The sequence below is a fragment of the Saimiri boliviensis genome, chromosome 4 (genome assembly GCF_048565385.1).
Source record: "Saimiri boliviensis isolate mSaiBol1 chromosome 4, mSaiBol1.pri, whole genome shotgun sequence".
Lineage (NCBI taxonomy): Eukaryota > Metazoa > Chordata > Mammalia > Primates > Cebidae > Saimiri > Saimiri boliviensis.
In genome coordinates this window covers 154527255-154535981 of record NC_133452.1, presented here as the reverse complement: position 1 = coordinate 154535981, position 8727 = coordinate 154527255, and the positions used below count along the sequence as shown (strand labels likewise).

At 40.1% G+C, this 8727-nt stretch overlaps 1 protein-coding gene across 1 annotated transcript in view; it reads left to right on the top strand.

Moving 5' to 3' along the window:
• Nucleotides 1–8727, top strand: part of LOC101038016 (uncharacterized) — a 443760-nt gene that overhangs the window by 307781 nt on the left and 127252 nt on the right. The window lies entirely within an intron of this gene.

Genomic DNA, 8727 nt, shown 5'->3' with positions numbered 1-8727 from the left:
TATCATTCCCTATTTAATAGGTAAACAGAGTTAGAAAATATTTGATGGTCACTAGATAGAAGTGGAAATGGAATGTCTTTACCAAGAGGCTATCCGTGTTTCATAGAGAACAGGGAACAAGTAATAAATGGAATCTTCAAACAGTCTTTTCGTCTTTTAGGCAATGGTTCAGCTTCTTTACTTATTAAAATTTCGGACAGGGTTGTTTACAGGCAATACAGTTTAAAATGAACTGTTTTAAGTTTTCCTTTCTGGCTTTCTCATACTCCTACATTAATGCAATAGGATTGAAGGCTTTGAGAATGATCACTGCAATGCCAAAATAATGAACTATAGTAAATAGCTATAGTGAATGTATGCCCATAGTAAAGAATTGAAAACAGATGGCTTTTGATTAAAGGTACTTATTATAACAGATTTCAAGGTGAAGTTGTTCAGAAAAGATGATAGATACAGTCTTTAAAGACACTGTCACTAGGTTACCTGTTCTATAAAGCTCCTCCTGTCCCCCACCTCAAAGGCCACACTGCCCCTCCCTCCTTTGCATGTAAAGCAGTAGTTTTAATGAATAAAACCAAACAGTTAAAACCTGACATTGGTGATTGGACCGTGCATTCCTCTGGTCTGTGGGTGGGAAACTTAGCTCCGTGATAGGATAACCACACTTCATGCTAATTCCTGGTCACATCGCTGCATCATCTTCATAAATAATTTGCATCATGGGGTGTTTCTGCATATATTGTGCATTTTGATGTTTTTAGCTGCAATTTTTAAAACAATAACAATTTTTAAAATAGACTAATCAAGAAAACGCCTCCAGAGTCGAGAAAACAAGTGCTGGGGATGTGTGGGGGGGGGTCGGTCTCCTCCCTGCCCACGGTTTCCTTTGCTGCTGTTGTTGCTACTCCTTCCATTACTTTTTGTGACTTTAGCTCTTTGAAATTTCCATTCCTTTTTTTTCCCCTTATGCATCAGGATGTGGCTGTTGAAATCATTTATGTTATGCGAGGCTGCACCACAGTCACTTAATGCAAGCACTGGCTTTTGTGTAAGGCACTGACTGTTCTACCCTGAGCAAGGAAGATGTTATTGGAAGCTTGATTGTGAGATGGAAAGAGCATTAATCCTTTCGTTGAAAGAATTAGGCTTTTATGTGGAGTCTCTATAACGGCTTGAAGAGAAATTAAGGAAATACAAACTAGGAATACAAAAAGTCTGCCATGTCATTATCATCTACCTGCTCATGGATGTTCACCACCGTTAGCCTTTGTGTGTGTTTTCTTCCAGAACATTTTCTATGGATATATATACAAATAAATACACGTGGCTTTATGGACATGGAATCGTACTTGATAACTTTTCCGAACTTTCATCTCTCACATTGCAAAAGTTGTGGACATCTTTCCATGTGAATAAATACAGATTTTCACAATATTTTTGTGGCTACTGACTTTTCCAGTGTATGAATTTAAGAGTGAAAGTTTGTTGATTTGACCAGTTGGATATGCCCCCTGTTCTCTTTTCTGCTGATATCAATTGTACTGTCCTCTTGCTCTGTCCTAAATGTGATCAGATGAGAATTCTGAATGAAAAGAAATCTAGGAACCCAGCCTGATAGTTATCCTTATGGGTCCCCTCCTCACATTTAGGACTTTTGAGAAGTTATTCCTCTTTAGTCTCAGCTTCCTGTACACCATTCATTATGGCTTTTCTTGGAAATTGTGCTTTCCCTTAGAGTCTTTGTATTTTCTGTTTGTCTTCCTTCAAAGCGATGACTCATGACGTCACCTGCAGCAGCCCTCCCTATCTCTCATGTCTTTATGTGGCCCGGACTTGGCAGAGACATCTCCTGGTACATCATTTTGATTGCATCATGACCTTTCCCAGGATCTGGAATGACTCTACCTGCCTTTTAGATTTCATTTTAACCTCCTAATCATAGGCTATCTTTGATGCACCCATCTTTACCTCCAGTTCTTTAGCAACTTGTGGCTCTTGTCTTCTGGTCAAACGTGGTGCTCTGCTGACTACTCTTCCCAGTGCATTCATCCCACCCCAAACCCTGCCCTTGCCTTCATCCCCATCTGAATCACTGAGTCCTGCTAGTTCTTGGCCTAAAAATGGCTCTCCTCTAGCCCTTCATACCTTGGCTGGGAGTCATCTTTATGGCACCTTCCCTGATTTTTTTTTTTTTTTTAAATGGAGTTTCGCTCTTGTCACTTGGCCTGGAGGGCAGTGACGTGATCGCGGATCAGTGCAACCTCCACCTCCCAGGTTCAAGTGATTCTGTTGCCTCAGCCTCCCAAGTAGCTGGGATTACAGGTATCAGCTACCATTCCTGTCGATTTCATCTTCCCTGATTAATTCCACTGGGCTCTAGCAAGTATCTGGAAGAGGATGCATGGGGGGAAACTTTGAACAGCTGTCAGTGCAGGGTTGTTCTTGTTTTTAATTAAGGCTTTTTAATAGAACAGTTTTAGGTTTACAGAAAAACTGATTTGAAAGCACAGAGAGTTCCTATATTTCTGGCCTCCCCCCGCCCCCTACAAACAGTGCCCCTATTAGTAACATCTTGCATTCTACATTTGTTAAAATCAATGAACTAATATTGACACATTATTATTAACTAAAATCTGTAGTTCATGTGAGAGTTCATTCCTCATGTTGTACATTTTGTGGGTTTTGACAAATAGATGGCATGTTTCCATCATTACCGTATCATACAGAATAATTTCACTGCCCTAACAATCCTTCGTGCTCTGCTTCTTTGTTCCTTCCAATCCCCAAATTCCTGGTTTGGGTTTTGGTTTTTCTTTTTTTTTGTTGCTATCCCTGTAGCTTTGCCTTTTCCAAAATGTGATAAAGTTGAAACCATACAGTACCCTTCTCAGATTGACTTCTTTCACATAGCAATATGTATGTAAGTTTCCTCGATGTCTTTTTATTGCTTAATATCTCATTTCTTTTTAGTGCTGAATAATATTCCATTGTATGGATGTACCACAGTTCATTTACCCATTCACCATGTTTTGACAACTATGAATGAAGCTGCTGTAAACATTCAAGTGCAGGTTTTTGTGTGTAAGTTTTCAGTTTCTTTGTGTAAATACCAAGGAGCATGCTTGCTGCATTACGTGGTAAGAGTATGTTTAGCTTTGTAGGAAACTCCCACACTGTCTTCCCAAGTCGCTTACTATCTGCATTCCCACCCGCAGTGAGTTGAGAGTTCCTATGGCTCTGCATCCTTGCCAGCATTTGCTGCTGGCAGCATGTTGGATTTTGGCCATTTTCATAGATGGTATCTTGTGGTTGTTTTAATTTGCAGTTCCCTAGTGATTGACAACATGGAGCATCTTTTTATGTGCTTATTTGCCATCTCTATGTCTAATTTGGTGAGGTCTCTGGTCAGGTCTCTTGTCCATTTTTAAAATTGGGTTGTTTGTTTTCTAACAGTGAAGTTTTCTACAGCTCTGTTGTTGCTGTTACTTTTTTTTTTACATCAAGATAGGTCTCACTGCCTGGTTAGATTGGGTGCTCCTTGTGGAGATGCTCTCCTTCTTTCCTTCTGTCTCCTAGAGCATTTGCCACACTTCAGATCCTCAGTAAATAGTCTTCCCAACCCAGTGCCTGCCACAGGTTTTCCTGACCTCAAGTTCATATATCCTCTCCCATTCACTTTGTTCCTTTCCATACATAACAGTGGTGGTCACTGCTGAGTCCCCCGAAAGTCAGTTTATCTACCTCTTTGTATATCCAAGCTGCTTAATTGTTATAATATCTAAGCTCCCAGACAAGAACAACAGTCAAGAATGTAGAAGGCAGTAGTTTGCATAATATAGATCTCAGCTTTTAGTTCCTTTTCTGAATCTGAACTGGTGGTAAGATTAAGAAACCTCTTGGTTCTTTTGCTTTAATTTCCTGGTTTTACTCTCTACCATAATAATTTGATCACATTAAAAAAAAGGTTTCTGATGGCTGTTTAGTTTTATCTGCTGACGATAAACATTGTTTTGACCTCATCTTGCTGACCTGCCCAAAACACTAAGTCTATGGCAATAAGAGAGTGGAAAGTATATGCCCATCTCTATATAATACTGGGAATTACATGTACTATGTAGCAATAGTAATTAACATGGGAGGAAATCAGTGCAAATTGGGGATATTCCAGAATCATTAGCTACTCTGTTGATAAAGCAACTCCCAAGCTTGTTCGTTACAAATGGGCTACTGAATCATTGGCTACACTGTAGATAATGCAGCTTCCCAGGCTAGTTTGTTACAAATGGGCTACAGGCATATCAAAGTATGGATCCTTGAACCCCAAGGCTGCAGAGCCCCTAGCAGGGTGGTTAACTGTTTATGCAAGTATGCTGCTGCACAGGTGTTTTTTTGTTTCTTGGTTTTGTTTTTGTTTTTGTTTTTCTTGACGCAGACTCACTCTGTTGCCCAGGCTGGAGTGCAGTGGCAACATCTCGGCTCACTGCAACCTCCGCCTCCCATGTTCAAGCAATTCTGCCTCCACCTGCTGAGTCGCTGGGCCTGCAGGTACATGCCTCCATGCCTGGCTAATTTTTTGTGTTTTTAGTAGAGACGGGGTTTCCCCATGTTAGCCAGGATGGTCTCAATCTCCTGCCTCATGATCCGCCCACCTCGGCCTCCCAAAGTCCTGGGATTACACGTGTGAGCCACCATGCCTGGCCCAGATGTTATTTTCTACACCAGTAGTGCCTTTAGAGAGAGCAAGTGCAAGCCCCAAGCACTGGCATAATACCGTATAGACTGGGGAAAACAGTGATTTCGAATTCAAAAGAATTCAGTTCCTGGTCAGCTTTCTGTTGGCAGGGATTTTGTCTGCTCACCTCACTGCTCTATCCTTGTACCTAAATCAGTACTTGGCGCAATGTAAGCACTCAGTAAATGTTTATCAATTTAGTTGTTTGGTGTTTTTGTTTTTTGCTTTTTTTTTTTTTTTTTTTTTTTTTGAGACAGAGTGAGACTCTGTTGCCAAGGCTATAGTGCAGTGGCACGATCTCAGCTCACTGCAACCTTTGCCTTCTGGTTTTAAGTGATTGTCTAAGTAGCTGAAATTACTGGCATGAGCCACCATGCCTGGCTCTCTTTTGGTATTTTTAGTAGAGACGGGGTTTCATCATGTTGGCCAGGCTGGTCTTGAACACCTGACCTCAAGTGATCCGCCTACCTCAGCCTCTCAAAGTGCTGGGATTACAGGTGTGAGCCCTCACCCAGCTTCGATTTAATTCTTGAAGCATACCTGAATTGAAGCGTGTTACTTAATCCTCTCTGCACCTCAGTTTCCAGATTGGAAATACAGTTTATTCCTATACAGCAGATATAAATGTACGTGTAGACAAGTGGGCTGTTGTTGTAACCTGAAAGTGACATATGTGCACAAGCTGTAGCACAATGCCAGGTGCAGAGCCGGGGATCCAGTGGGCTCTTTCTTACCCTCTCTCATTTGAAGTTTTTAAAGTACCAGGTGATGATGATGGTGATGCTGCTGCTGATGAAAGTGATCTATTTTGCATACAGTTCAGTAAAGTTCATTACCTCATACTGATGTAATCCTCAGAGCAGTTCTTAGACAATTATGGTTTTGTCTTACCCCCTCTTTATCAGTGATGAGACTGTGGCTGAGAAAAGTAGCATGGTTATGTAAGATTACACAGGGATACCCACCACAACCAGATCCTGAACCCAGTTTTTTTTTTTTTTTAATATTCTTTCTTCACATCTCAAGAATTTTCATCCACACCAAATCTAGTAAAATTTTATCAAGATTTTCTTTAAAGACTAAATCACTTCCGATTATCACGTTGTCTGGATGCAGATGATGGTGATAAAGAAAGTTTAATAATGCTTAAAGGAGGTCAACATTCCTAAACTTTTTAAAAAATATAGTCAGCTAAAGTAGGTTTAAGCTAAACTTTTGTCAGAATCCTTAAATTCTAAATCTTGAACTTCTGAATCAGTAAGAGTTTTAATGTGAATTAATTGTCTGTAACATTTTCAAAAGATAAAGTGATAAATGTACAAACCTACCTGCTATTATAAAACTTGTTGTGGTGGAATGAGACGAGAATAGATGTACTATAAGAACAAGAGGGAGATGAAGAGGCAGGTTTATGTAGATACTTAAAATACATTTGACGCCATCCTTTTGACAGGAAGGAATGTCTTTAAAATCTCACACCAGTGAGAGTGGGAAAAAAATCAGCCATGTTTCTTCTTTTTTTACCCTTTCATTTGAATGCTCAGTCACTTGGTCTACTCTGGTTTTGATTCACAAATAAGTTCTCAAAAACGACTATCCCACCACCTTTTTTTTTTTTCTTAAAAGAAAAATTTTGTTTTTCATCTGAAGACTGACACACAATCACTCAGATGAGAAATGGATACTACTAAAAGTTTCCATTTTCCAGCTGAATTTAATCTTATGCTATCTACAAAATCTGGAAAGGTTTACTTTCTCATATCATTCATTACTAGTTAGGAATTCTGAACTGTATTTGGAATCCGTACATCACATACTCATCCCTGCATTTATTCATTCCCTAAGTATTTAATTGAATGTCAGCAATACACCATGAACTGGGAGAAAACATCATCTTTGCCCTCAGAAAACACAGTCTGGTGCTCAGTTGACCACATGTTGTGTTTCTTTCTACCGAGTTCCGGGTCCTCTCTCTGTGGATGTCATTGAACGTTGTCTGCAGAATTTTCCTTGCTGTAGTAAGCATCTGTCTTGTGCACGAGCCACATTACAACCTCGTGAGTTATAGGCAACAGGAAAGGGAATCTAAGAGCAGCTTGACATTTGGACCCTTAAGTGGACTTCCCTAGTGAGGCCGCAAGACAGACAAATCCCAGAATATTTTCTATATGCGGGGGAAACTGCTTTGGCATCTTAGAAAGACAAAGACGGCAAGACTAAAGATAGACAAAGGAGGATAGCAACCTTTTCAGCAACGCGTTTCTGTGCAGTTTGTTTCTGTCTGCTTTGAGAAGGGGGAAAAGAAAACTCTAATGACAAACTCCTCATTTCTTTCAGCTATACTATTTTTCTTTTCTTTCTTAATTGATTGAGATGGAGTCTCATTCTGCTGCTCAGGCTGGAGTGCAGTGGCACAATCTCAGCTCACTATAACCTCTGCCTCCCGGGTTCAAGTCATTCTCCTGCCTCAGCCTCCCAAGTAGTTGGGACTACAGATGCATGATGCCATATTGGCTAGTTTTTGTATTTTTAGTAGAGACAGGGTTTTGCTATGTTGGCCAGTCTTGTCTCAAACACTCTTGACCTCATGATCTGCCTGCCTCAGCCTCCCAAAGTGCTGGGATTATAGGTGTGAGCCACCACACCTGGGCAGTTATACTATTTTGAATCCTATATAATTTGTACAGTTGAAGTGGCAAGTGCTTGCTTTGAAATTGGAAGAGATTTCCCCCATTTACTGCTTAGAAAAGATTGACTTCGGTTTAAGGCAAAGGAGCATCCTGGAGAACTGAATGATTCATGATTAGTAATTGTCAAGGAACGGACACTTGATTCTTCATAGCACATTGGCCCTTGGGGGTCTACTTTTAATCTTGTCTCTCCCACCCCAAGTATTGTCCTTTTTATCTTCATGGATCAGGTGTATTCACAGATGACCACTAAACTGGGGCTGAAAGAGGTTAGGATGGGCAGGTGCTGCTGTTCTTCTAGAAGGATCTCTCCATGGTGTTTAGGAATGGGGTTGGCATCCCTCACCAGGAAGGTCCTTTCCCAAGACTGGACTTTGATTCCAGTTGTTGGAGCAGCCTGATCAGCATTTCTACAAGGTCCCCAGAAGGGAGGAAGCTATTCATTGAGTACTTACTATGGAGCTGTTTTATGTTATTTTTATGAGATAATAAGGAATCTTCAGAAACTTGTAGCATCTCCATGTTGCAGATAAGAGAGACTCAGTGTAATGGGAGTGAGTCAGCTCAGAGTTACCCTGCTAATAATAAACATGCTGGCTTTGAACCTATGTCTCTCTGAGTAATAAACCCCTGCCCTGCCTTCCAAAGCACTTTCTTTCTCTTGAATCCAAGAGCACTAGATGGGAAGGGTAATGGGAGTTACATTATCACTGGCAGATGGAACTATTCAGCTCCCATTCTTCCATTCTCTAAGAACCATGCTTGAGTGTAAACACATGTTTCATCGGTGATTATTCCAGGCTTTGCCTACTTGCCCCCCAAACATGTGAAAAAGAAGAGGAAGGTTAAGTTAGTCATTCATACTTTACTTATATCCCAATGTTTGTGATCATTACTTATATCCCAATGTGTAGGGGAACATAGTTCCATGAGGACTATTTTCTTTTTTAAAACTTTTCCTTCTCTTTCCTGTACTTAGGCATTAGATAGCTATGGCAATGATCACCCACAGGTACAAATTCTGTATTATTCATTACCTTTACTTGGTAGTTTACAAATAGTTTTAGTCTCAACTTGCTTTTCAAATACAATCTTGAAACCTCAATATATGAAACAAATAAAGGAAAATTTGTTAGCATAATGTATGTTAGATTTCAGTGTGTAATGCTGACTTATAAAACCAAGAAAAAAGAACAATGAAGCTTTGTGATGAACACAGAAATTTCAAAGCAGTGTTAGAGATGACAGCTGCAGTCTTCTTTAACTTCGGTTCCCAATTTATTGCCTTTTATTGTGAGGAATTTT